The sequence below is a fragment of the Camelus bactrianus genome, chromosome 18 (assembly GCF_048773025.1).
Source record: "Camelus bactrianus isolate YW-2024 breed Bactrian camel chromosome 18, ASM4877302v1, whole genome shotgun sequence".
NCBI classification, from domain to species: domain Eukaryota; kingdom Metazoa; phylum Chordata; class Mammalia; order Artiodactyla; family Camelidae; genus Camelus; species Camelus bactrianus.
Window position 1 is genome coordinate 32,089,086 of NC_133556.1, and position 27,789 is coordinate 32,116,874.

The window sequence follows — 27,789 nt, forward strand, 5'->3', positions numbered from 1 at the left end:
AATGGAATGCTAGTCAGCCATAAAAAATCACAACATAACACCATTTGCAGGAACATGGATATCCCTGGAGAATGTCATTCCAAGTGAAGTAAGCCAGAAAGAAAAAGAAAAATACCATATGAGATTGCTCATATGTAGAATCTAAAATGATAATAATAATAATAACATAAATACAAAATAGAAACAAATTCATAGACATAGAATACAAACTTGTGGTTGCCAGGGGGGAGGGGGATGGGAAGGGACAGACGGGGAGTTCGAAATTTGTAGATACTGACAAGCATATGTAGAATAGATAAACAAGATTATACTGTATAGCACAGGGAAATATACACAAGATCTGTGGTAGCTCACAGCAAAAAAGAATGTGACAATGAATATAAGTATGGTCATGTATAACTGAAAAATTGTTTTCTATTCTGAAAATTGACACAACATTGTAAACTGACTAAAACTCAATAAAAAAAAATAAAATAAAGAATAAAACCAAGTTCCTGCCCTTGAGGGGCTTAGCAGGCAGGAGAGCAAAAGGAAATTACAAATCACTGTCCTAACTATAGTATCGTAGGGGTAAACTAGGGGCGAGGGCTTGGGGAGCATGGGGTGGGATTCGTGATCATACATGGGAGATCAAGGGTAGCTTCGTAGAGAAAGTGACATCAGAAACTTGTAGAATGGAAAAGCTTGTGCTCACTTTATTTGTAAATAAACTGCTTAATATATGAAAGGAAGGAAAGAAGGAAGGAAGGAAGGGAGGGAGGGAGGAAGGAAAAAAAGAAAAAAGAAAGAAACTTGTAGAATGAGATGAAATTGGCTGGACCTGTGTGTGTGTGTGTGTGTGTGTGTGTGTGTACATGCACACACTTGGGAGATGTTGAGAAATTCGTTCCAGGTGGAGGTGTCAGGACACAGAGGCGAGAAAGGGCAGAAAATGTCCATTAGGGCTGGTGCACACACTGAGTATACAAGATCGGTAGGTGCTAAGGCTGGAGAAAGAGTTCCTCTCATGCTGAGTTGAAGTGCTTGGATTATACCCAGAAGGTTTATTTTTATCATTCATGTAATGTTTTTAAAAATAAGTAAATGGGTGCTTTGTGGACCTCAGTTTGATACTCTGGAAGGAGAAGGGGACTCCCAGTCTGCTGTGAACAGAACGGTTACTCCACATGGTAGAAGACAGAAAATATGGCAGCATCATAGCAGCTCCTTCCCCATGTATCTGCCACTGAAGAGGTCCCTGGAAACCTCATTTCCAGCCAGATAAATCCCTGTGGAGGCAGGAGGTGGTGTGATGAGAGATGTAGCTCAAAGTCCCTATCCACCCCCTTCCTTTCCTGGTATTTTGTCATGTGTCACCTTTTTTAAAATCAATTCCTGCTTTTTTTTTTTTTAATTTCTTTTATCAAATTTTATGATGTTGAGCACATTAAAGCAAAAACTAAAAAGCCAGCAAGTGGGACAGAGAAAGAAGGGTAACTAAGAGAGGGCATAGCCTTCTCTCTATATTGTGGCCAAGTGGCAGCCTTGTCTCATCTTTACACTCTTTATAGGGGCAATAAACACCAGAAACGCTGGGCCAAGAGAAGGACGAAGACAAAGTGAAAGACAATGACGTTGGTTAGGTCACTGCCAGAGAGTCCGACGCTATTATAATGACTCTGTGACTGGGCCTTTACTCTGTGTAGAGTATTCTTCCCCTTCTCCTCCACTGCACCTTTCTACACTCAACACAGTTCTATTCAGATCTATTAACTGGGCACCAACTGCGTGCCAGGTCCTGGGAAATCAGAGAAAAGTGTAGCTAATCATCAAGTTCCAGAATGATTTGGAAGTTAGGTTCGAGGCCAATGTATGGCTTGAACTCCAATACTGCATTCAGTCCTCCCAACATAAAGATGAGCTCAGTGTTCTGTGTGAATCTCAAAGGAGGCTTCAGTCATTCCATCCAGAAGGACTGGAGAAGTCTTCAAAGACGAGGAAACACTTAAGATTGGTCATAATAAGTCCCTGCCATCCAATGAGCTCCTGTTATAAGCCTAATGCTGTACTGGCTTTAACACATCATCTCATTTCATCCTTACAACAACCCTCCAAGGCAATTTCTTGTGTTAGACATTTGGTTTCCTGTCCAAAAGCCAACCACCATCTTCCTGCTTGCTGAGAAAGCTGCCATCTTGTTCACCATCCTCCACTTGGCCATGTGAAATACGGTCCTCTTCCCAGCTTAAAGAGTAACTCTTGATTTCTCTAAGCCACTGATCATGAGCTCAAGCACTTGGCAAAGTGCAAGCATGTGACTCAGCTCTGGCCATCAAAATACAATGGAAAGCTCACTGCAGAGCTTCTGGGAAAAGTTTACTTACTCCCTCAACTGTAGGACTCCAATTTTTTTGTGTAAGCCACTATTGAATATATTTTCCATTACCTGCAGCCAATAGCATCTCAAATGATACAGTGTCATTGTTCCTATTTTATGGGTGAGTACCCTGAAACTCACAGAGACTAGTAAGTGTCAGAGCCAAGATTCACCCTCAGGCTTTCTAGCTCCCAATCTTGTGCTTCTGTCGTACGCTACAAATGAGATGAAAGTTTGTAGGCAGGAAATGGAGCAGGTGGAGGTTGAATAGTCCAGGTTGAGGAAACGGTATCAGAAGCAGTTGAAAATCTGAGGGAGAGGAGAGTGTGTGTGTGTAGAGGGAAGTGTATGGAGGGAGCTAGGAGTCTGAAAAATGTGGATACATGACAATCCCAGTGCGTCTGACATGCCAAGGCAGAGTGGATTCTGTCATGTTGTCAGTGATGGAAGAGCACTTACTGCCTGCGCTTCTCCTCTTAGGGCAGACTGAAGAATAGATTCTAGGTATAGACCGAAGGAGATGGGAGGCAGGAGGAGCAGGTGTGGCAGCCTCAGTTTGAGGGACCGGATCTAGGGCAGAGGTGATGAGTATGGAGAGATGGGAACAGGAGCATCAGGTGACCACTGTCACTACCAAAAGGATGTGGTGAGTAACTGATGAGGGTGAGGGGAAGAAGTCAAAGTGACCTTCTCTGAATGATCCTCCACTCCTCCAGGGGACACTTCTCCTCTACTGTGCCTCATCACCAGGAAGGGCGACCCACGCGTGTGTGTCTGTCTCAGACAACAATCCCCCATCACTTTATAAACCAGGAACCAATATCCCGCAAAGTCCTGCCCCATCTGCGCTGCTGCCTTTCTGGCTGGGTCTTCTACCACTCCTCCACTCTTGCCATTCCCCAGCCTCACCAGCCTTCTTTCTGCTACTCAGGCACTGCAGGGGCATTCCCACCTCGTGGATTTTACCCTTGCTGCTCCTTCTGCCTTAAATGCAATTTCCGGTTTCCTTACAAACTGCTTTCTTTCCACGATTCAGGTCTCAGCTAAAATTTCACCTCGTAGAGAAGTTTCCCCCAAGGCCCTCCTCCACTCCCCACCACCCCTGCAGAGACCTGGAGAGAGAGAGTGAGAGAACCAGGGCAGGGGAAGGGGCCTTCCTGCATCTGATGCTATGAGAAAACCCTGGATGCTTTAAGAACAAACATCCTACATATTAGAAGTACCAAGTGCAGAATGCCATTTCCATGTAAATGACCCAGACGAGCAAAGCACTGACTCACCCCAAGAAACATCTACCTGGGGAAAAAAATGTTGTTTACAAGAACAAGACCAGATGTTGGACTCAGAATGCCCTGCCTTGACATTTGAAGGCTACCAAGGGAGATACAGGGACTTAAGGGCAGGCAAAGCAAAAGGAGCAGAACAGGGTTCATTTAGAAGTGACTTTACATATTAAGTTAATTCCCGGTATAATTCAAGAGTCTGATGGGGGATGGAGGAATAATGGAAAGAAAGGAGTCCTTTAAAAGTGCTGAAGTGAGTGCAAGACCCATAATTCCATCTACAAGTAATGGTAGTTGAAATTGGTTGTCCCTGATTTGAATAATCTTGATGGCATCGTTATTTTTAATTGTGATTAGTGGTCGTAATGTGCTAATAAATAAGACTAGAGACAAGGTACAACCTTGCCTTGTCCCACAAACGATTTGGAATCAGGCCTGCCTGAAAAGGGGCAGGCTCTGGACAGGAGGAGCCACAACCAGGACAGGTGCTGAAAGATGATTTTTGTGAGCTTTTGAGGCAGAAGGTTTAGGAGTATATTTCCTCCACTCTGAGGTCAAGCAAGTCCATATAAAAATAAGGAAGCAGTGGGCTGCGTTTTCCTTATGATAGCTCTTTGCTTAAAGGTCACTGATGTATTCCAAGCACCTTATTGGAAAGTGTTGTTCAGAAAATCTTTTGTTAATATCATCCAGCCCTGGAGGAAGGCATGAACATAGTGGCCCACTGGAAGGTTCTCCCCTGGGTATTCTGAAGATATTCTTAGTGGTGGGAAGTTTTGGAGGTGGTGGTGAAGCAGGTGAATAAGGGTCCAACCTCGGAACCAAGATGGCAAGCAAGCCAAAACTCCAGCATCAGCATTGTGTGAGGACAGTTCTGCCCGAGGGAAGTGTGTTCGTTTCCTAAGGCAACCATAACAAGGTCACACAAACTACGTGGCTTAGAACAACAGAAACTTATTATTTCACAGTTCTGGAGGCCAGAAGTCTGATACCAAGGTGTCAGCAGGGCTGTGCTCTCTTTCTAGTTTCGAGTGGTTTCCAGCAATCCCAGGTGTTCCTTGGTTTGAAGCTGCAGAACTCCAGTCTTTGGCCCCATTTTCACATGGCCATCCTCCCTCTGTGTGTCTGTATCTTCACATGGCGCCCTCCTCTCTATGTGTTCCTATCTCTGTGTCTCTTCTCCTCTCCTTAGAAGGACACCAGACATACCGGATTAAGGGTCCACCCTACTCCAATCTGACGTCATCCTAACTTATAACTTAATTACATCTGCAAAGACCCCATTTCCAAAGGAGGTCACATTCACAGGTACCAGGGTTAGACTTCATCATAGCTTCTGGAGAAGACGTAATTCAACCCACAACAGAAAGTAGATTGTTACAGTGGAGAAAAAAAAGGCTGGTTGCAGAAAAAGAAAGAAGTGAAGAGAGGAAGGGAGGGAGGGATAAAGAGAGAGAGGGAGGGAGGAAGGAAAGAAGAAATTGCAGCATAGAAGTGAGTTTAGTTTATATAAAATTTGGTGGACATTTACTTCTTTGACAATACATCTATTTCCACCAAGTAGATCATTAAGGGATTTGATGTTGGCAAGTCATATGGGTTTCTATCTTCTTAGCCCTACCTTAAATCCCAGGTCAGAGTCACTGGCAGTAATGGGAACAGGCCTCCTTAATTCAACCCAAAGGAGGCTCAGAGAGGTTAAGTGGTGTGACCAAGGTCACATGGCTAGCACATGGCAAGCACATGGCAAGCACGTGGCAGGCACGTGGCTGGCACGTGGCAGGCACGTGGCAGGGCCAAGTTTAATCCAAAGACATGCTCTTTCAGTTCTGTGGCAACGCTGTTCGAAATGTTTATTTCAGGGAATGAATGCGTGAAGGACAGAACTATCCAGTCACGCACATAGTGGCCTCCAGGGCTTCTTAGAGATGGTTTGGGGTCTGGAAAAACACAAAAAGACTGTCTCACTCACCCATATGTTCCCAGGCTTGGCAGAAATACAATCGTAGTGCTCTGAGTTGGAATCCAATCTCTTCAAATGTCAAGCCACCTGATTAAAAACAGTCCTTTTCTCCTATCCTCTTCTCCCCCAAACAGATGCCGGGGCTCAGCCTTGCCCCATGACTCATCTAATTTGCCACTTGTCACTCATCCTACCATGGCTGGCCCACAGTAATATTCTACTTTTAGGACCAGAGAAACCTGGGCTGTGATCAAAGGAAAGACTCCCAAAAAAATGAGTTAATGTGTACAACAGAGCCAGCCCTCAATAAAAGATACTGCTATTCAGAGCAGCAGAAGGGTTTGTATTTATTGAAATTGTGTTACTATTTATTTTGGCTAATTGTATTAGTTTGCTAGGGCTGCTATAACAAAGTGCCACAGACCGTGTGACTTAAACCACAAAAATCTATTTTCTCACAGTTCTGGAGGCTAGAAGTGTGAGAGCAAGTTGTCAGCAAAGTTGGTTCCTTCTGAAGGCCGTGAAGGAGGGATTTGTTCCAGGCCTCTCTCCTTGGCTTGTAGATGTCTGTCTTCTCCCTGTGTCTTCCCTGTGTCTGTGTCCAAATTTCCTCTCATAAGGACACCAGTCATTTTAGATAAGGGCCCACTGAAATGACCTCCTTGTAATTTAATCACTATCTGTTAAGACCCTATCTCCAAACAGAACCCATATCTGCATAACTGGAAGTGGGGAGGGGTGTGGGACTTCAACATATGAATGGGGAAGGGGGACACAATTTGGTTCATCCCATATAACACTGATGTTTCTATTTGCAATCTGAGTCGCTAAGGCAAAATTTTTAAAATCAAGTTCTAAGAGACAATTCCAACGGCTCAACAAACTTCAGCTTTATTTGTTTGAATCCCTGGGCCTCTCTAGGCTCAAATTTCCTCATATAAAAGTAAGGAGTTTGGGTTATAGGATTTCTCTGGGAAGTGGAGACTCCAGACCCTGGCTCACACGTTACCCACAGTCCTGGGCAAATTCCAAAGTCTGGTCTCCTGCCTCCAATTATATGTTTGAAGTCAGGAGAGGTGAGAATGTGATGGAGGAATCTTGGCTACATGAGAATTAGCTGGGCTTTGAAGGATGGGTAAAGTTTAGATGAGTGGAGGGGAGGTAGAGATGTGTACCAGAAGGAGCTAGAACATAAACAAAAGATTGGAGGTAGAAAGTCCATTTTTTCCTCTGCTTTTGAGATTCTGCTGTGCACATTCTCCACTCCTAGATGTGCCCAAGGAAATACTTACTGTTTTGAGTGTATTTGGAATCCTGGGCCCTCAGAGACACAAGGGTACCATGTCCTGTAGTGAAGCACCTCTCCATCTTTCAAGTGTGTGTTTCCTTTTCTCGTGTGTCTGTTCTTGCCAATTATCATACTAAGCTAATGGAGAGGAGTTAACAGGAAGTGTCAGAGAGTTTTATAAAATTACCATGTCAACCCTCTTCCTGTCAGTGTGCATAAGGGAAGAAGACAAGAAAATGATATTGTCATTTAATAGTTCACTTTAGATCTTCATCTCTTATCACTCATCATTACTCCATATTAATTACTTTGTATTGGCAATCTCTGGCTGTCAGTTTCTCCATAAGGGATCTTGCTGAGATCCTGGCTGGACAGCTTTCATTAGAAAGCAATTTGAACCAAATTTAACTTGAGCAGATTAACTGGGACCACCCCCTACCTCCAGCAAAGGTGCAGTCCGCAAGGGACAGGAGAGGAAAATGTGGGCTTTGTAAACATGTACACGTGAATCCTGGCATAGCCCCGAGCCAGTCCTATTGCACTGAATGCACCCTTTCACATCTTGGGGACTCAGCTTCCTAATTAGCAAAATGGGGCAGCACAATCCTCTTTGGAGCATTGCTTTAGGGTTTGAAATGTATGGCAAATATTTGACATGGTCTTTGGCACAGAGTTGGTGCCAATAAATGACACTAATCAGTATTTTTAATTAGAATAAATTGAATGAGAGAAGATTCCATGGACTTAACCAAGATGAGGTCACCTCTTCCTTCCAAATACTGCCTAGCGCCCTCAGTTTCCCATCAGGAGAACAGAAAAGAGCTGGATTTAATTCAGTTCAGCGAACTACCATTAGGTGTCTACCAAGGGCCAGGTGTGCATCCACCCTGGACATAGAAGAGTAACCTGGGGTCTCAAATATGATCTTTGAATATGCCATGAGCCCTCTGCCTGGAATGTTCTCTCCTCTCTTCACCCTGTTGACCCACAGGAAGCCATCATCCCCTCTGAGCTTAGCACACGTGCCTACCTCCTCCAGGAAGCTGAGGCAGCACCTGCCATGTGTTCTGATGGCTCCTGTCCCAACTGTAATTGCACACAGATGGAGTGACCAAGGGGTTGCTCCTCTCTCCCAAAGACCATAAGCTCCAGGAGGGCAGGGCCTCAGGTGTTCTCTTCATTGTTAAGTCCCCAGTGCCTAGCCCCATGAGAGGAGGGAAGATGAGACAGCCCATCATGAGGAGTCAGAACAAAAAGGCGCCAAGTGATATAACACACCCGGGCACCGGCAGCCCTGAGCCACCGCGACATCAGTGAGCCTCCTCCTCTGAGCCTTCAGCTCAGGGAGAGGCAGCTCTAACTTCCACTTCCTCACCAATGATCCTCTCTTGGCAGGAGGTGCCGACAACTGCAGAGTCCCATGGGAGTAGCTTTCTCTCCTGATTCTACCCAGTCCCTCCCCATTAGGAGGGAAGCTTCATGACATCAGGCCCTTTCCTTCTCTTTTTCATTGTCCTGACCCCCCGTGCCCAGCACCAGAGCTGGTACTCAGTAGTGTGCAAAAAATATACTGAATGGGTGGAGGGATGGATTATAAGATACTAGCCACCGGATCAATGGCAAATCCCACTACTTTCAGCGAAACAAACTTCAGAAGACACCGCGCCCTGGCCTGGATGTGATCCACAGGGATTTGGGGAACTTCTCCTTCTCCGCTGCCTTGGCTGAAGATTTACTTGCCCTGAGGAATTCCTTCCATCATGAAACCCATTCTCTTCCAGACATACAAACCCAAGAAGGAGCCTCAGAATTCACTTTCCTGAGCCCCTTCACGTTACAGATGAGGCACTTGAGTGAGGCCTGGTTCAGAGCCACGTGAGGCAGGATGGTAGAAGGAGCCTGGGTTAGACGTCTGAGCACATGGCTACAGACCTTGGCTATAGTGCTGAGATGCTGTGTGGTTTGGGCAAATCACTTCACTTCTCTGAGCCTCAGGTTCCTAATCTATAAAATGGGGGTGACAGTGCCTACCTGAAAGGATGGCAGTAAGCATGAAGTGGAGTGAAGTCTGAGGAAGTATTTGAAACCCCTAAAGTCTGTTGGCTCACTAGCTGGCCGCCATACACTGAGGGCAAGGAAAAACCAAAGAGAGAGGCAGACCACCCCAGATTGGGAGGAGGCAGGCTTAGTACGTAAGGGGACTTAACATACGAGGCTTAACTTGGGCAGCCACAGAACGAGCAGATCTCCACACCTGCCCTCCAGAATCTTAACAGTTTATAGAGAGACCTCAGAGGGGTTCAGTCACTATCCCATCCAGATGGTCTCAACACTTACTATCCCAAGGCCGCATCCTCAAATGCGGGAACTCCCACGGTGGGAATGGTGGGCAGAATGTATATTCCAAGGACAGAGGAGTTGGTGGGGAGCCTCCAATTGCCCGGTTCACGGGTCAGCCCATGGCCACATCCTCTCAATGTCCTCCTCCAAATCTTTTTTTTTTTTATCACTACTGCATCAGCGCAAAGGCTTTTAGGAGTCTTGGAGGTAGTTTCAATTCACTTTGGTTCAGCAAGTATGTAACAGTTGGTCCCTGCAGAATTCCTAGCTCTGGCTTTGCCGTACTGACCACAAACAAGAGCAATAGTCAACTTCCCACGTACCGATATCCTGAAGTGTTCCAGGCACTGTGCCTCATACTTTCAATACATTGTCCCCTGTATCAACTGTGTTCAGCTGTTATTTAGTCCCATTTTATAGATGAGAAAATTATACCCCAAAGAATTAAAGTGACTTTCCCAAGGCCACACAGGTAAGTGGAGGAGCCAGAAATGACTGCTGATCTCACTGAATTGAGTCCATGCTCTTATCCAGAATAAAAAACAAAGAACCCCGTTTTCTAAATGGGCCAGTGATTTTTTTTTAAACACTCCATATATCCAAATGGCCAATAAGCATAGGAAAATGGTTCAACCTCCAAAGTCATCAGGGAAAACACATTAAAACTAAATGAAACACCACTTCACATCCACCAGAATGGCTAAATTTAAAACAAACAAACAAACAAACAAGAAACTGACAACAACACGTTAAAGAGATTGTGAAGCAACAGAAACTCTTACATGTTACTTTGCAAATACATTGCTTGTACAGCTCCTGTGGGGGAAAAAAAGTCTAGCAGTTTTTTAGAAATCTAAACATATATTGACCCTATGATCCAACAATTCCACCCTCAAAATATTTACTCAGGATAAAGAAAACATACATTCACAAAAGGACTGGTTCAAAAATTTTTCATAACAGCTTTATTCATAATAGCTTATAACTAGACACATAACCAGATGTGTCTCAATAGGAGAATGTATCAGCAGACTGTGGTATATCAATACAATGGAATACTACTCAGCAAGACAAAGGAATAACCTGCTGATACATGCAACAGCATGGACAGCTCTTAAGAGCATCGCACTGAGTGAACACATCATAAACAAAACAGTATACAGTGCATGATTCCATTCCTGTGAAATCTGAGAACAGAAAGAGTTATGGATGACAGAAAAATCAGAACAGTGTTTGCCTCTTGAAGGTAAAGGGGAACCGACTGGGAAGGGAACTCTCTGGAGTAATGAAAATATTCTATAGTATGATAAGGGTTTGGGTTACACACAGGTGTGTGCATTTATCAAGGTTTGCCTAATGTACATTTAAGATTGATGCATTTCATTGTTTGAAAATTTTGAACCCAAAGAAAAATCTGCAAACCAAAACACTGGGGAAAATATAATCAATACCATTAATGACTGACTATTCAGAGAATGACTACTATTTTTATGGTTCTTTCCATGGTGTGATAATACACATCAAAAGAACCATCCCAAAATATCTCCCTCCACAGACCTATCAGAATGACTCCAATTCCAGGAATGAAAATTTATCAGTTTGCAGCAGGAAGCCATAAATTGAGGAATAAAACTATCCCCAGACAGAGGTTTCCGCCCTGACCACCACATCATAGAGCCCCAGGGACCATCCGTCACCCCCTAGCCACCCTCTTTCTCTTCCCAAGTTCTGGGGCTGGCTCATGGGAACTTCCCTGGCACAGGCAGCCACCTTGCCCTCTGGGTGCCCAGCCCACACCCCCAGCACCTGCTAATTATAAGAAACAACATAGGGCAGGCAGCCTGGCTGCAGACCCCGCCAGCTCTCCTGACTTGCAGCCCAACCGTGGAGGCAGGTTGCATGCTGAGCTGCTGGGATCAAAGAGGTGTCATTAGAAAATGATCCATATCCCTCCGCCTTAATGAGGACTCACACCCGAGGGCTTCCAATTACCCGATCGATGCTGTAGTGCTGCTCCCAGCCAGCGGCCTCTTGCTTTGCTTTCTCTTCTTTAACAATATTTGCAAGAGGGTTGGTTGCACTCTCTCTCTCCTTCCATGGCCTCCCCAAGCCCAGGGAGAAAATCAAACCAGGAAACCGTCTCAGAAAGCTCCCGGTTCAGATTGATGAATCCTACGTGGCTGAGATCGAAGACAGAAAACTCCAGATGAAGGCGAGGGAGGGGCCAGCTCTATGAGGTGACACGTGACCTGAGACTGAAGGATAGAAACTGTCATTCAAAGACTGGGAAAAGAGTAATCAATGTAAAGAGATGAGGGTCTGGGTGTCTACCAAAACCCGCCGTCTCAATCTGCACTAGCAGTGGAGTTCTAGCCGAGATGCGGCTGCCCAGCCTGGGACTCACACGCTACATTTGATAGCCCTTCTGAAAACGGGTGGAAGATCTCACCAAAATGATGGAATTGGACGTGTGCATGTGTGTGTGTGTTTGCATAAACTCTAGCATGTGTGACCTTCCTGTAGTTATGATTGATTAGTTACCGGGAATGACAGCATGGCCCCAGGGGATGGCACAGCCACTAGTAAGTGTAAAGAATTTGAGACCATGAATGACCGTTTGGAGCCAAGCCACCTACCTGCTCTGGAACATTCCTCCCGGACTAGGTCAGCAGAGAGAATGAGACTTCCTTGTTCTTTAAGCCTCTGAATTGGGGGAGGGGTCTCTGTTAAACCAGCTTAACTTACTCCAAGTAACACTGTTTGGCAGTTATTTTAACCTCCATGTGTTTGTTTCCTCACCTACCAGGAAGAATTCCTTCCTCTCAAAGCTCTTAGGAGAACTAAGCGAGCTGGTAACAAGGGGCTCATCGCTAACTGAAGAGCATCCTCCTGTCCACCACCCCAGCCAAAGCAATCTCCACACAGGCCTCCCATCTCTGATTACACCCTCTTCCCTACCTCCCACCCCAAAATCTGCCCCATGGCTGCTTCCTTTTAGCTGATTACAGTGGAGACAGGGCCTATCATCTCACACAGAATTCTGCATTTCTGCCGTCACCTCGTCTCTGGCTGGCCACTGATGCAGCCAGACAATGGATCTTTTTGTTCTGGCACAGCTGTCCCCCAAGGCTCAGAACTCTTTGTTGATTTCATTTTATCACTGCTTTCCAGAAGCCAACTGGAGTTCACACAACTTTGAAGGACCTCTGTTACAAAATGCTTTGTGAGTTGACCTGCAGCCCAGCCTAGTGCAGTAAAAATTAAAATGTGCAGAGTGGATGGAATCATTGCCCAGAAAAGGAATGGAACTGATAGTCAAGCAAATGACCAGGACTCTTGCACTGCCTTGAATGCAGGTTTATAATTGAAGACTTTAATCCAAAGGTGTTCTAGGCACATTGGAGAATGGATAATGACTTCGGGAGAAGAGGACTAAGGATAACCTTAAGTGGTTGAGATGGGATAGTCTGTGTTCTGGAAACTCAGACCAGCAAGCAGGGCAGAGCCCCAGCTGTATACCTATGTACTCTCCTTTCCAGGCAGATATAAACAGGAAAGAGCTGTTACTTTAAAAGAGTAAACGGGGAGGGGGGGGTGGAAATTAGGAATGCAGCAACATTTACTGTGGTCAAGAGATTATGTAAATCAAAGATTACATTTCAGTGATCCTAAAATTCATTAATATAACCAGGCTGTTCCAGGGGTGGGGGAAGTGACTTGGGATGGTCTCTATGTCATTTTCAAGAATCTGAAGGGAGCTACTTCCCTCTGGAACAGAAATGCAAATTCCTGTTACTCCTGGAGTCCGAACTATCTCCTAACGTCAGGCTCTTACAAAAGAGGCGTAAGCCACTGCCTTCAGGATGAAAGGTGAACATCCACAGGCCTGGATCCCAGTCTGTGACCTTCGGCACCATGGAGATTGAGGTGGCCATGGCTGCAGTCACTTCTGTGGCACTTTATCCAATGAACAATCATATGGTCAAATCCCGTCTCCTCTTCTCAAATACTGCTCCACGGAAAATACAGCATAGTTAAACAGACTTACCCTCTCCACCTTTCTTTTTCTTTCTTCATTTCCTCTGCCTCATTCCAGAAAAGATTTAAGATGAATATGCCTAAACTCATAAAATAGGAAGTTATGAATTCTAATTACCAATCATGAATTCGTAAAATGTGAGATGGAAGAGACATCACAAACAGAATTCAGAGACGTTAATCAAGTCATCCAAGGCTGTAGAACTTTGATATTCAATAAATATTGAATGCCCATTAGATCCACAGCATTGTGTTGGTTGATAGATTTTTGTTTTCATCCAATATATACTTAATTGAGCATCTACTCTATGGATCAAAATCAAGGTAATATTTGTTACTGTTTCAAGTTCCTCGCCCTCCTTTGCTGTGGTCCTAAGGGCCTGCACATTAGGACAGAGATGACTTGGCAGTGAAATTTAGGTGCTGTTCTTGTCCAGCTGACCAATGCACTGAAGGCAGATAATATTCTAAGCCAGGCGTGATGCAGAGAGGGTGGTTTTCACAAAGATTCTGTCACCTCCACAATTTACAGTAATTTCCTACATTAATTCAACAAGCTTTCTCACCCTCCCCTGTAACCACCTGCATCCATGCAGAATTACATGGTGGGGGAAAGGAAAGAAATTTTAGCAATGTAGAAGGGGAAAAGGGCAGCTAATTCCTCCTCCTACTTTCCTGGGAGGCCCTATCCTGTTCTTCAAACATCCAAATAAGCCAGAATCATTCTGAATTCTATCTTGTATACCAATTGGAAAACACAGAGATTCTTCACCCGGGCCACCTATAGTCCCGCTGTAAAATACCTGTGCCCAGACCCAGGGTCTAGAGGCCCATTAGTTAACAAGAATACTGTAACTCAACTAATTAGGCAGCCAAGAAACAAAGGAAAGTCATTATGTAGATATGCAGCCATTCAAAGCCGAGAAACCCAAAGATAATGTCAGCTCTCTCTCTAGCAGCAAATGGGGAACAGAACTGGGTTTGAAGAAACTGAGCTCCCTCTAATTTAGTATGAGAACATTACATGGTTCCAAATATTTTCTGTATCCGTGTCTTCTCCATGTTGCAGTGGACACGCAGAGAGCTTAAGGAACTCTGCAGACCAACAAGAGGCAAGGAGTGGGTCTCAGCTCAAGACTACAAGTCTCTTTTTGCTGTGATGCGTTTCTCCCTTCACTTGAGTCTCCGTCTGCGGCACTGGAGGCTGAGGTTCAGGGAGGTTCAGTGACCCCAGTGTTCTGTAAAGCTGGAACACAGGTCCAGTGACATGATAGCAGGCACTTTTTCCACTACACAACACCAGAGCAGCCTTAATTGTTGGAATGGCTAGGTGCCTGGCATGGACCATGATCCTTGTGGCTGTTTTAGATTGATTTTTGGATTCTTGATCTTGGGGCTCTTACTGCATTGGCTCAACTCATTCTTCTAATTAGTGCCTCTCTGCTGGTCTTGAGAAAGAAATTTCCAGCTCCAGCTTGACCCTATGGAGTCCCACCGGCCAAGGCAGTCTCCCTCTCCTCCTCCATAAAGGGGAAATCGGGGCACGGGTCAGCTTTCCGTAGCTAATTCACTCCTTCACCTTGGGGTAAACTCCGCGTTTGGCAGTACACACTCAACAAATGAGCTTCTGACTGAGCTCAGGGAAAAAAAACAAATAAGTAAAAGTCTTGCCATGAAACCGGACAGTATGAATCGTAATTAAAAACCCCCATTATGCCATTTCGACAGGAACACTCGAGCCGTCATTAAGCTGAAACAGAACTCCTTCAGGGAGAAATTATTTCTCGTTTGATTTCTGTCAGAATGGCTTTGACTTTGCGGATCCAGCTACAAAATGGTGTCTCCGGGCTCCGCCTCCGCAGCGGTGCTCAAACAAAGGAGACGTTCGCTTTGAACAGATGAAACCTGATTAAAGATTCATTTCAAATTAACTTTCCCTGCTTATTTCTCTTTTGTAATCTTTATTATTACTTTAAGAGGAGGGAAAAATAGAAAGCAAGAAAGCAAATCTCCCTGGATCCACGCATAAATCTTCATAGTAGCCACTCAACAATATCATTAATTCCCCCTGAATATTCCAGCAATGCAAAATAACAGACACTTATGCAACGGCAATTTATTGGGAAATCAAGCCAATCTATTTTTTGATGCTGTTTTATTCAAGTGAGGGGGGAAATTACTGGTGAGATGGATGGAAATGGGAAAGAATGTGATGTTCTCAAGTCCAGAAGTTCTGTCTTCAAGGTCATGATAGAACGGGGTAGGAAGAAAAGGAATTAACCTCTGAGTGCCCACATGGTGCTCTGAGCTTTGAAAGAGGGGACTTAGCTGGGCAGAAGCTGGGCTTCAGAGTGCTTCTGGTGGGTGGAAGGAGAAGACAGTCCTACCCATTTGGGACTCCACAGATGCTCAGGAGCAAGTTGGAAGAGGGTCCCAGTCAACAGAGGCATTCCGGAATGTTTCAGACTTATCTGATGGGGGAGGGTGTCCCACCAGAGGCTGTATCAGGAACAGGGAGTCCTGAGAAGATACGCTGAAGAGAAGACAGAGGCTAGCTCTGCAAGTCAGATTCAACAGCATGGCATGAGCATCAAAAGGAAGGAGCATTCTAGCTGCTGAGGAGAAGAAGATACGCGCTTTCTGTGGCTTCAGGAAAGTGACTTATAACGTGGGCATCACTCACTGCTGTAATACGTTGAGTCTTAAGCACTTAACAGTGTGACACCCCAACCGAGCGTTACACAAGAGAAGCCTTTGTCACACTCCCTGAGGCAGGAATGAGGCACAGCACTGGCACTTCCAATCCACCAGCATCGGGTGTGTCTGGGCTCTAGTGTCACTGGACCTGAGCACCAGTGATGGGGGGGGGGGGGAAACAGCACCCCAGCCTCAGGCTGGCACTGCTGTGAACTCTTGCCAGAAACAATGGGTGGATTCCTAGCCTAGTGAGGCATGGAAGAGAGTGGAAAAGTTTTCTGACCAAATCTTGTGACACCTGGAGCTCAAGCAAGCAAGTGGTAGGGCTGCCTGTCTTAGCCCGGCACAGAAGGATCATCCCCCTCCCGCTTTTCAGGATTTACGTCTTGGGTCTTTGGCATCCGGATTCAGAAGCAGCATTTCCGGTTCCAGTAGCTTTGAGGAGTGAGAGTGCCAACCCTTCTGAAGCCTAGACATTGGAAAGTTATCACTGAGAACATGGGCCATTTGAAGCAGCATCCTGTCACACCCGACATGGATAGGCATAGGGAAAAAACAGACCAGATTTGGGGACACATATGGATACCATGAGGATTCGTGAATTTATTTTGGGAGGGCAGGTCTGCCATAGTCAAGAACTCAAATTTTAATTTTAATGTGATTTCATTCAGTACCCACAGATGGATGAAGCCCAAAATTATCCCACTTAATACTTAGAAAAACCTGAGAAAAAAGTATCATTGATTTCTAATTTAAATTTTAATTTTAATTTAAAGTAAGGGAGGTTCAGATTCAGTTTCAGCTAGGTTCCATGATCTGTCCAGCATCATTTCGCTAATAACAGAGGCAAGTCTCAATTCCACATTCTATTCCCATTTTTCTACCTTCATATGTCCATGTTGTCTTTTAAAGTATAAAAGAAGGGCACTGCTATTGGAGCAGCATTCAGAAAGGAGTGTCACAGATAACAGATACAATTGGGGAAGGAGCGGTTGATACACAGGCTGCCGGAAAGGTTGAGTGGCCTTAAAGGAAGATATGAAAATTCGTTCTGGAGGACAGATGATTTCGTAGATGATGGAGACTAGAACTTATGTTGAGCTGAAGAGCTGTGATGAAGACAGTGTGACTCAGAGAGGTAAAGCAACTCTCCCAGAGTCACACAGCTAGTATGTGATGGGACAGCAATATAAATCCAGACCACGCATACCTCCAAAACCTTTATTCTTGAGTATTATGGTACATTGTCTCTCAGTTGGCTGCCTGAGGTTCTATGTACTAAGGTGGAAAGCAGGAAGGAGATAGGGATATTATAGGAAAGAGAGGTTTAGAGGGGGGCATGCCTGTGGCTGTACTCACAGCAAACCCCACCATCTACCCCATCAATTCTCTGTCTCCTCATCTGGTCACAGGGCTCTTCCCCATGGAGACTGATACACTGGATACAGCAGGGGGAGTAGCAGAAGGCAAGGCCGGGGACCAGTCATGAGGAGCTTGAAATGCCAGACTGACGTAGGACTGGTAGGTTGACGGAGCATGATTGAAAGGTTATCATCGAAGAGCTTAAAAACTGCCTTCCAAGGTGATCCTGAAAATCACCAATAAGTGCAGCCAGCCAGTGTGGTCAGCTCATTAAGGTGAGGAATAGCTGGCTGCCCAGAGACCGCATGTTAAAGGACACGAGAGATTTTGTAGACAATTTCAATCCTGGCTGTGATTTTTTATGATTATCCTATAGCCACTAGGCTGTTGAGACTGATTAATCCCTCATTCAGCTGTCCCAGCACATTCTCTCTGCCTCTTCTCTTATCTTCTGGGAAGGGTGGCTAAGTTATGCTCCATGGGCCTTAGGCCTTTTGAATCCCATTATCCACTCCAGTCCCATGAAAATGCCACCTTATAACTTCCACCTTGAACCCAAAAACAGTATCTGCATCTTTGAGAGGGTGAAGGAGTCTAGGATTCAGAGCCTGTTTAAACACCATCTGATATATGATACCAGAACAGGAAAACATCCCACAGAGATCCCTGGATCCAATTCCATCAATTATCAAGGGGGAGAGGCCTGGATGGGTGAATGGATTTTCCCAGAGTCACCCCAGAGAGTAACAACTAAACACACACCACCTCTCCTTTCTCAAGGTAGATTCTCTTCCCTTGATCAATATCTCTTTTCCCCTCTTTGGAAAAGGAAGTAAAAGCAACTTGACATTCCAGATAGCTGAAGTTCAACTTGACCCCTCTCTCTAGTTCATCCTCTTGGGGAAAAAGGACTATAAGAGAAATAACCTGATTTATGCTTTGAGATTCTGAAAACAAGGAGGGAATGGATGGATTTTTTAGAAAGATAATCATGTCACCAACTAGAATGAAGAAAAAGAAAGGAAAACCAAGTTTGGGGGGAAAAAGGATGCATGCTGTTTTGGACATGTTAAAGTTGACAAATCTATAGGCATCAGCTGGAAATGGCCAGTAGGTAGTTAGCTATGTTATATAAGTCTTGCGGAAGACATACACACTGGACATACGATATAAGTGTCCTAAAAAGTTGAAACTTTGAGAAGGATAAAGTATGCAGTAAGAGAGGACCCATGAGGAGGCTAGAACTCTGAGAAACACTAACAATACATGTAGAGGCTGAAGGAAAAAAAATACCCAAGGAGTCAGAAAGGAAAAAGCCAAGAGACATGCAAAGATCCAAGAGAATTAGATGTCATAGAGGCCAAGGGTCATGGTATTTCAAAGAGAAATAGAATCAACAGCATCAGACCCATTGACAAGGTCAAGCATGGTAAATAAACTGCACCTACAAAGCTGTCATTGAGCATCACCAAGAGCGTCACTGGAGCCCTGAGAGGAGAAGCCTGGTTACAGTGGAGTGAGAGGGAACAGAGGAGAGAAACGGGGGGGTGGGGGGGGTTGGGATGAGTAGACAACCTTCAAAGATATTAAATGAGAAATGGAAAGGAGATTGGATGAAAACGTAAGCAGGGAGAAGCCAATGAAAGGAGACACTGACGAGGCACTAACAAAAGGAAGGGAGATGCTGAGGATCTAGGAGAAGGTGATGTGTCTTATGAAAGAGATCCCTCATTTACTCAGCCTGGAGGAAATGAGAGGAAGACGGTTCCGATGTAAATGCGCCTGCAGGAAGGGTTCAGATGTAAATGCACTTGCAGGAAGCTGGGGAAGGGAAAGCCTGGTGACCTCAATCTTTTCCCATGAATTCCAGAGCCAGAATAAGCTAAATTTTGCTGTAGGAAAAATAAATGACCCCAGTATCTCAGTGGCTTAACACAACCAAACTTCTCTCTCACTCCTACTGCATATGGTGATTGGGTCAGTGGGATATTCTCATCATAGTCACTTGAGGACCACAGGCTGATAATGTCTCAAATCTACCATACCGAAATGATTGCCACTGCAGTGAGAAGGGAATGTGTTCATTCTGCACCTGTTCTTAAAGCTGCTACTCACATTTCATTGGCCAAAAGCGAGCCACATGAGCAAACCTAACCTCAAGGTGAACAGAGACGCACAACCCTAGCATCTGTCCACAAAGTGGAGAGCTAGAAATATTTGGTAAATGGCGCAGTTATTACGATGAGGTGTGATTTCTACAAAGAGCTAGGGAAGTTGAATGAGATTTGGAAGAGTCTTTAAGGGAATTAGACGAGAGATGATTTACAACAAATGAACAGATCGATAGCTTACCTTGATAGCCCAGCTGAGTTTGACGTCTATAATTTGTAGTGGTGCCAATCTCACTAGTTGCATGACCTTTAGCAAAACCCATCTCCTCTCTGAATCTCTGTCTTTTGATCTGTAAAACAGGAGAGTTGGATCAAATGGCTTTTAAGCTTCCCTGCCAAATTCCAAGGTTCATCGTTTGCACAGTGAAGCTGCTGATATTCAAATTCTACACGGTATAACTGCCCCACCCAATGGCCACAACAGGTCTTCTTGAGGGCTAGAGTGTCCAAGATGCCCCTGGTGGTACCCACATGCTGTATCAGTATTTGCATCATGGGGCCCTGCTGTATTTAATGAGTAAAGTAGAACTGTTCCTTTCCCCTTGTCACAGATGCACCTTGGGTCCAGAAGTCAATGGATTTGATTTTCTTTTTTCTGTTCCCACTGCTGGTCCAGTTCTCTCCCTCCAGTTCACTGCTGGTGAACAGAGTCATGCCATGGGGGTGGGTGGAGGCGGAGGGGAGAGTGGGAGGCAGAGGGAGGAAGGAGGGAAGGAAGAGGGGGGGAGGCATTAATAGAACAGAGGCAGGCGATGATGAATTAAGGGAGCGGCCATTAATTTTTCATTTTGACAGATTATCGTCTGTCAGAAGGCAGAGGAGATGGCTCCTGTGCCCAGAGAGGAGACACTTGCTCTTTGTAATGCAGGCTTCTGCATTTTTTTTTTCTGGAATTAGGTAGTGGGCACCCAAAGAATGAAAAATTTATAACAATCTATAATTTACATGCTAGAAGATAAATAATGAACTAAATCCTGTCATTAAATTGGCCCTTCGTTTTTCTTAATCCCCTAGGTGATAAATCTGATTTTACAACAGCATTTAGTATAAATTGATTTTTTTTTAGGGTGGGAGTAGGAAAACTATTTAAAATACTTTGGATATAAATAGATTTTCCTGGGCATTGCATCACCCAGGACCTCAAGATACAATGGTCCTATTAATGTGGCTTTACATTAAGACTGGCATTAATTAAGGGAGGATGTCGCTGAGGCATTTTCCAAACCAACACGGATTCTGTAAAGCTTTTAAGTTTAATGAATGGAAACTTGAAATGCCAGGGTGGCAGTGCAGCTAGCTAGCTTCCATAGAAGAAAAATTGGAATGGTTGACTTTGGGGTACCATAAAGATGCCTTCCCTGGAAGCTGATTAAGGACATGATGGCAAAAGGCATCACATTTTAATCCCTCCATGTCCTCATCTGTAAAATGAGCATAATAATGATTTAAAGTAGTCAATTAGATAATATATGTAAAACAAACACTGACACCGTAGATGTCACCAAGAGATACTTCGTGTCATTACAGTACTGGCTTGCAATGGGTATACAGTAGTACATTGAGCACCTACTGTGTTCCTGACCTGTTTTAAGCCCTTTATATGCATTAACCCCATTAATCCTCGCATCCACTGTGTGAGGTGGGTGTTAGCATTTTCTTCATTTTGCTACTGAGGAAAATGAACTGTGGAGAGAATGAGGAACCTACCAAAGCGAGTCATCAGCTACTAAACGGTAGAGTGGTGGAGCTGAGATTACTCGTGGACGAAATTATTACGGATAGGCCTACCTTGGTCCAGGCAAATTCCAGGAGTGGAGATACAGCAATGGATAAAACAGGGGGAAAAATTCCTGTACTCACAGAGCTTATATTCTAGTAGAGGGGACAAAGACAATAAACAAAATAAGTAGTGCCATGTGCAACCTGTAGGAAGGTGACGAGTGTTTAGGAGAAAAATAAAGCCGAGAATGGGAAGCAGGGGTGGAGGTGAGCAGGGATGCTTCAGTTTTAGAGGTTGTCATTTTTTATACATTAGAACGCAGGGCATCTGTCTCCAAAGCTGGAACTCTTAATCACTCTGCTACATTGTTTAGGGGGAAGACCGTGGGTTTGAGAATCAGAGCTGTGCTTTCATTCCCAACTCTACCTTGACTTTTGGGGTACCATAATCTCTCCAAGCCTCAGCTTCTCAGTATGGAAAATGAAAATCAGCTACAACGGGGCTGTTGAGAGAATTCAAAATGATAGAAACAAAGGCGAGATCACACGACTTTTGAATGCCTCGGTTTCCTTATCCTAGGGTGGAGAGACTAGCAGCGCCTACCACTCAGCAAGACCACTTTCTCTACTATCAAACTGTGGAGCTGAATCCTCTGGCCTCAAGATGACATAAGAAAACATAACGCAGCTGCGTAAGCAAAGCATAAAACATTCTGCCTGGCATGTGGCGATAAGTAATAGTAACAGCCAGTTTTGGAGCGCTTTCTATGCACTGAGAGCTGGGCCAACTGCTTGGCAAACACTGTCTTCTCTAGACCCCATTATGACCCTAAGAGGGAGATAATACTGTTATGCCCACTTTACAGATGTGCAAACAGGATTGTCAAGTTTAAGGAACGTGCTCCAGGAGGAGGGTACAGCTCAAGTGGTAGAGCGCATGCTTAGCATGCATGAGGTCCTGGGTTCAATCCCCACTACCTCCTCTAAAAATAAATGAATAAGTAAACCTAATTTACCTCCCTCCCACCCCCAAAAAATAATAAAATAAGAAATTTGCTCCACATTGTCCCTGCTGAGTAGCAGAACTGGGTCTGGGGACCTAGTTCTTCTCCAAAGTGATTTTCTTGCTTGAGACATCTGGCATCGTGAAGATAGAGTGTGGGACGTAGTAGGTGCTCATTAAATATTTGTTGAATAAGCCTTCCTTTCTTCTATTACCCAGGACAGCTGTATAGAGGGTTGGATCTGGTGTCCCCAAAGGGATCAGTCTTTTCTCAACCAACCCCCACTCTCAGCAGCCCTCGTATTATACTATATCGCCTGACATGAAATATTCCAGCGGAATTTACAAGATTCCTAATGCAGGATTCCATTAACATCTGAATGTATCCCTTCTCTTTCTTATTCATGACAAATTCATCCTAATGATCCACCATAAAGGGTTTGTGAGTGGAGATGACAGAATTCAGTGCCTCCCTTGCCTCCGGGGTACAGAGCAAAAGCGGGGCGGGGATGGGGGGGAGGTTGCTCTAGAAGCCTCTGTAGACTTCCTAAAGATTGGAGCCAGATGGTATCTGCCATAATTTTTTAGGACTTGGCCAGAGCTCAAGCACATGCAGCAACTTGCTGGGTTTTAACCTGCTGGAATTGATAGAGAACAAAAAGCACAGTGATGTGGGTCCATGAGAATCACTTGGTCCAGCTTATCATTGTATAGATAGGAAACTGAAGCTCACAGGGATGAAGTGACTTACCCCAGAGGGCCTTTCCCACCGTAGTAGCCCTCTCTGCATGGGTCAGAGAACCTACACGGGGTTTCTTCCAGCTGCTAAGTACGTCTGTCCTAACTACACATTCAGGAGCGGGGAAATAACCTCAGGGTGGGCCTGGGGACCCACTGGGCCCACTGTGAGACAGACCTGAGCTAAAACTCCTCAATCATCTGACATCTATAGTCTCCTACTGTGACTGGAGGGCCACAGTGGCATTTGAGCTCTCCTAGAATAGTGTCATTTCAGAGCCATTGTCCAGTAGTCCCCAAAAGGTCTAATTTTTCCTTTCCCCCAATGCACAGTGACTTGGGGAAAGGCCACAGGTCTTTGGGAGGCAGGCTGGGTGAATGATTCACAGTGTCAATTTTCAGGAGTATGCTGGGTCCTCCCTCAAGAGGACCTGAGCTTCCCTTCATTTGAGGGGCTCTGGGTCTGTAAACTGGCTCAAGTCTAGGAATTAATTGACTGAGGGAACATGAATGTGACTCTGTTTTTATGATTTGAATTGAATTTTTGTTCACTTGACCTGGAACTTTTCTGCTTATACAGATCAAGTAAGAATTTAGTTGGCTTCCTATCCGTATGACTTCCAGGAACACCACGATTAAGCAGCCGACACCACAGGTCTGTGTCAGTCAGACTCTCCTGTTTTCTACTTCGACTCTGCTGTCCATTCAGTTGACCGTGCCCACGTTGTCTTTGGTGATTGAGTGCTGCCATCTGGCTCCGGCCACGCCAAGATCCAACTAGTGCCATTGCATCAAGCTTTTTCAATTGAGTGGCTCTTCAAGATTGCTGGGACTCCCCTCACAAATGTAGTCCTTAAAGTACTGGTAAAAGGTCTATCCTCCAGCCCTCTCAGTGTGGGTGAGCAGGTATTACATGACAAATCCACCCAACATTCCAGGCTCCCTAAGCCTCTGGATCCAAAAGAGATGGGGCATTTCCAGTTCTCTCGTCGTGGACCATCCTTTGATCCACATTTCAACCAACCAACCAACCAACGTGTTAAAGTGTTTTCTAAATCTCGGAGCTACAACATTTAAGTGCAGACTCTGCTTCCTGGCTCATATCAGTAATTTTGACCTAATCCAATTTCATCTTCCCTTCACCATTCTCCCTCACCCTTAGCACCCATTCCTACACACTCCCCCATATCTCTACTTGTAGAATTGAGAAAGGTCAAGTTGTTCCTTTGGAGTGTAACGCACCTCCTCGTGGGTCACACTTCAAACCTCACCTTTAGGAACCATGTTGGTGTATGCATCTAGTTATAGGTCTAGAAGCAGAAAGGGCCGCTGGAGGTGGGTCCTAAAGAGAATCGGCATTATCTTGAATGGCAGCTGCCTCAGGGAAGGCCATTATCATTTTCTCAGGAAACACAGGGTTAATCCCCTCAACTGGAGGTGAAAAGGCTCATCCCCATAAGTGGGGAGGCTGCTGTCAATGCGGGTGAGGAGACCTCTTCCACTGGCAAAAAGGACTTCCCCAGAATTTAGAGCTCAATGTCCCCAGCTTCATCAGAGTCTTCACACATGTCCCTGTCCCAATTTATAAAATCCCATTCTTTTCCAATCAATGCCCTCACTTTAACAGTAGACACCCTGGGAGGCTGGGAATTCAACTGGCTTTATAATTCAGCCAATTACAGGATGAGGTCCTGTATTTGATTTTCAGCAGTTTCAGCCCTGCAGCTGCAGGAGATAAGGCTCTCCCTCAGGGCACACCTAGAAGCTCCAGGTCATTTTATGTGGGCTTGAGCTGGGAATTAGAATCCCCGAGCTCATCCTTTTCTCTCACCACTTTGTCCAGCAACATTAGGAGAAACGAACCAACATCATTATATTCCTTAGTTTTCTAAATACGTTCAAAAGTATCACGAACAGTTACTTACCTCCTTTACTTCTTCTAAGTGGTTGATTAGGCATTAGCCAGTGCAGATATCATGTGTCTCTATAAGCAATCCACACCATGGACTATCCCTGCTCTCTTCACTACAGGAAAAAAGAGTCATTAGCATCTTCCAATCTAATCAGATTAGAGAGTCCATTCCAGAAAACCCAGAATCAATTCAGAAAACTCATCCTTAAAATTCTGTTCCTCTAGGACCACTTTGGTACCAGAATCTGATTTATCAAGGTTCTCCAGAGAAGCAACCAATAGGAGAGAAATAGAGAGTGAGATGTAAGAGGAAATTTGTTTTGGGAATTGGCTCACACAGTTATGGAGTCATCTGCAAGCTGGAGAACCAGAAGAGCCAGTGGTATAATTCAGTCCAAGTCTCAATCCCTGAGAACCAGGAGAACCTGTGGGTTGAACAGCTAGTCCAAAGGCAAAGCCTGAGACCCAGGAGAGTGGGGAGGCCACTAGTGTTAAGTCTCAGAGGCTGAGGGCCCAAGAACCAGGAGCTCCAATGTCTGAGGGCAGGAAGAGATGAGTGTTGAACTCAAGAAGAGAGAAGATAATTCCACCTTTTTCCACCTTTTTGTTCTATTCAGCCCTTCAGTGGATTGGACGATGCCTACCTGTATTGGTAAGGGCATATCTTGTGTACTCAGTCTACTGAGTCAAATGCTAATCTCTTCCAGAAACACCCCCACAGACACACCCAGGAACAATGTTTTACCGTCTCTCTGGGTATACCCTAGCCAAGCAAGATGACACATAAATTTGACCATCACAGCCAGTGAGGAGCCCTTCCTCATTGCCTTCCTCTCTAGCCCCTGACAATGGGACACACGCCCTTACAAGAGTCAGAAGCACAATGATGGTTGGGAGACTGAAGCTGTTTCCCAGGAAACCCAAGAAAAGAAGCTGATCAATCCCCATGGGGCATCCTGGGATTCTGCTCAGCTCACCTGCCGAAGGAAAGAGACGCCTATGTCAAAGTCAAGAGGAGCAGAATTTTCCTTCCCTCCATGATTTCATCCAGGGCCATGGCTCCATGTGCCCTCCACACACTGGCCACTCCCACATGTGTACATCCAGCCAGAATCTCCCTTGACCTACGGACTCATCCTGTCAATTGCCTCGATACTACCACTTGGCTGTCTTAAGCTCAACATGCCCTAAATCAAACTCCTGATCTATCCCTTCAAAAGACCAAAAAAAACTGCTCACAAATAAGTCTTTTCTAATTTCCAAGGAGGTAATTTATAGTTGGATTATTCTATAAATCAGTGTGTTTCCTGGCAACCCGCCATTACCCAGCCTGGCCACCCAGGAGGAAGACATCAGAGCCTGACTTCTGGGAGTATCACTGAGGTTTCCAGGAGACTCCCAGGGCATCTGGGAGACGAGTATTTTCCCACCTACCCATCCCTGGCGAAGCTTCTGCTTTCCTGGACAGGGAGAGATAAAAGGGCTCACTGTACGATCTGCCCTCAGGTCTCGTTCCTCAATCAGCCCTGAGCACTCTCTGAAGTAAAAAGAACCAATTTCTTTTGCAACAGTGAGAGGTTTTACCTAAAAGGGCCAATTAAACCATGAGAGATTATTTGCAGATAGACTTTGGAGGAGGGCGTTAGTCGGTTCCATTTCTGTTGTTGTATTTATTTCTTTCGGGATTTTTTTTTTTTTAGGCTTCATTAATCACTCGAATTTAACTCTAATGGAAATAAAATAAATATCAAAGAGCTTTGCTGGAAATTACTGATGGCCTCTGTTTTGGAGAAAGTTTAGAGGATTTCTAAGATGTGAGCTGCTCAAAATTCTGCCCCACGCCAGGAACTTTCTCCCAGCCTCTCTACCAACAATTCTCTCCTATGTAAATCTTGGGAAATGACTCTCATTGGTCCTTCTACTTCAACGCCTGCCCTTTGGGCCAGTCATTGTTGCCAGAGGATGAGGCTCTGTGATTGACCAGTCACTTGCACACAATGGTACTGTGTGCTAGTAGACAAAGAATAGGAAATACCCATAGTTCCCACCCCTCTACTATTGGATTCCTTTGATTACCTTGATGATAATGATGAGAGCTGCCATTTATTGCTCTTGTGCCAAACACTGTGCAAGCACTTTTCATGCGTGATCTAATTTAGACCCCACACCAATCTTCTGATGTAAGTACCACTTACAGGTGAAAACACCAAGACTTAGAGAAGTGAAAAGACCCAAGTCACACTGCCAGGGAGAAGAACAGTTTGAAAAGCATTTCTTTAATACTTGCATTAGTTATCTATTGCTAGATAGCAAATTACCCCAAATGTTAGCATCTTAAGACAACAAACATTTATTATCTCAGTTTCTGTAGGTCAGGAATCCAGGCATGGCTCAGCTGGGTGCCTCTGCTTTAGTTCTCTCAAGCTGTGAGCCAGGGCTGCAGTCTGATCTGAAGGCTAAACTCAGAGAGAACCCACTTCCATGCTCATCTGTGTGGTTATTGGCAGGACTCAGTTTCATGTGAGCTGCTGGGCTGAGAGCCTCAGTTTCTCACTGATGATTGGCCAGAAGCCTTCCTTAGTTCCTTGCCACAGAGTGCTCTCCGTGGGACAGCTCTCAACACAGCAGCCGGCTTAGTCAAAGCAGAAAGCTAGAGGGCAAAGAGAGTGCTCAAGACTATCTTCTTGTTACCTCATCTCCAAAGTGGCATCCTATACGTTTTCCTTATTGTATTGGTTAGAAGTAAGTCACTAGGGTGAGCAGACTCGAGGGGAGTGGATTCCACAAGGAGGGAGAGCTCACTGGGGCTGTCTCAGGGGCTGCCTCGTGCAGTACTGGATGTCCTTTTGGATAAGCAGGCTGCTTTCATATACAAACCATTTAGTACTGTAGAGGGGTCTTCTCCTTCAACTGTCCAGA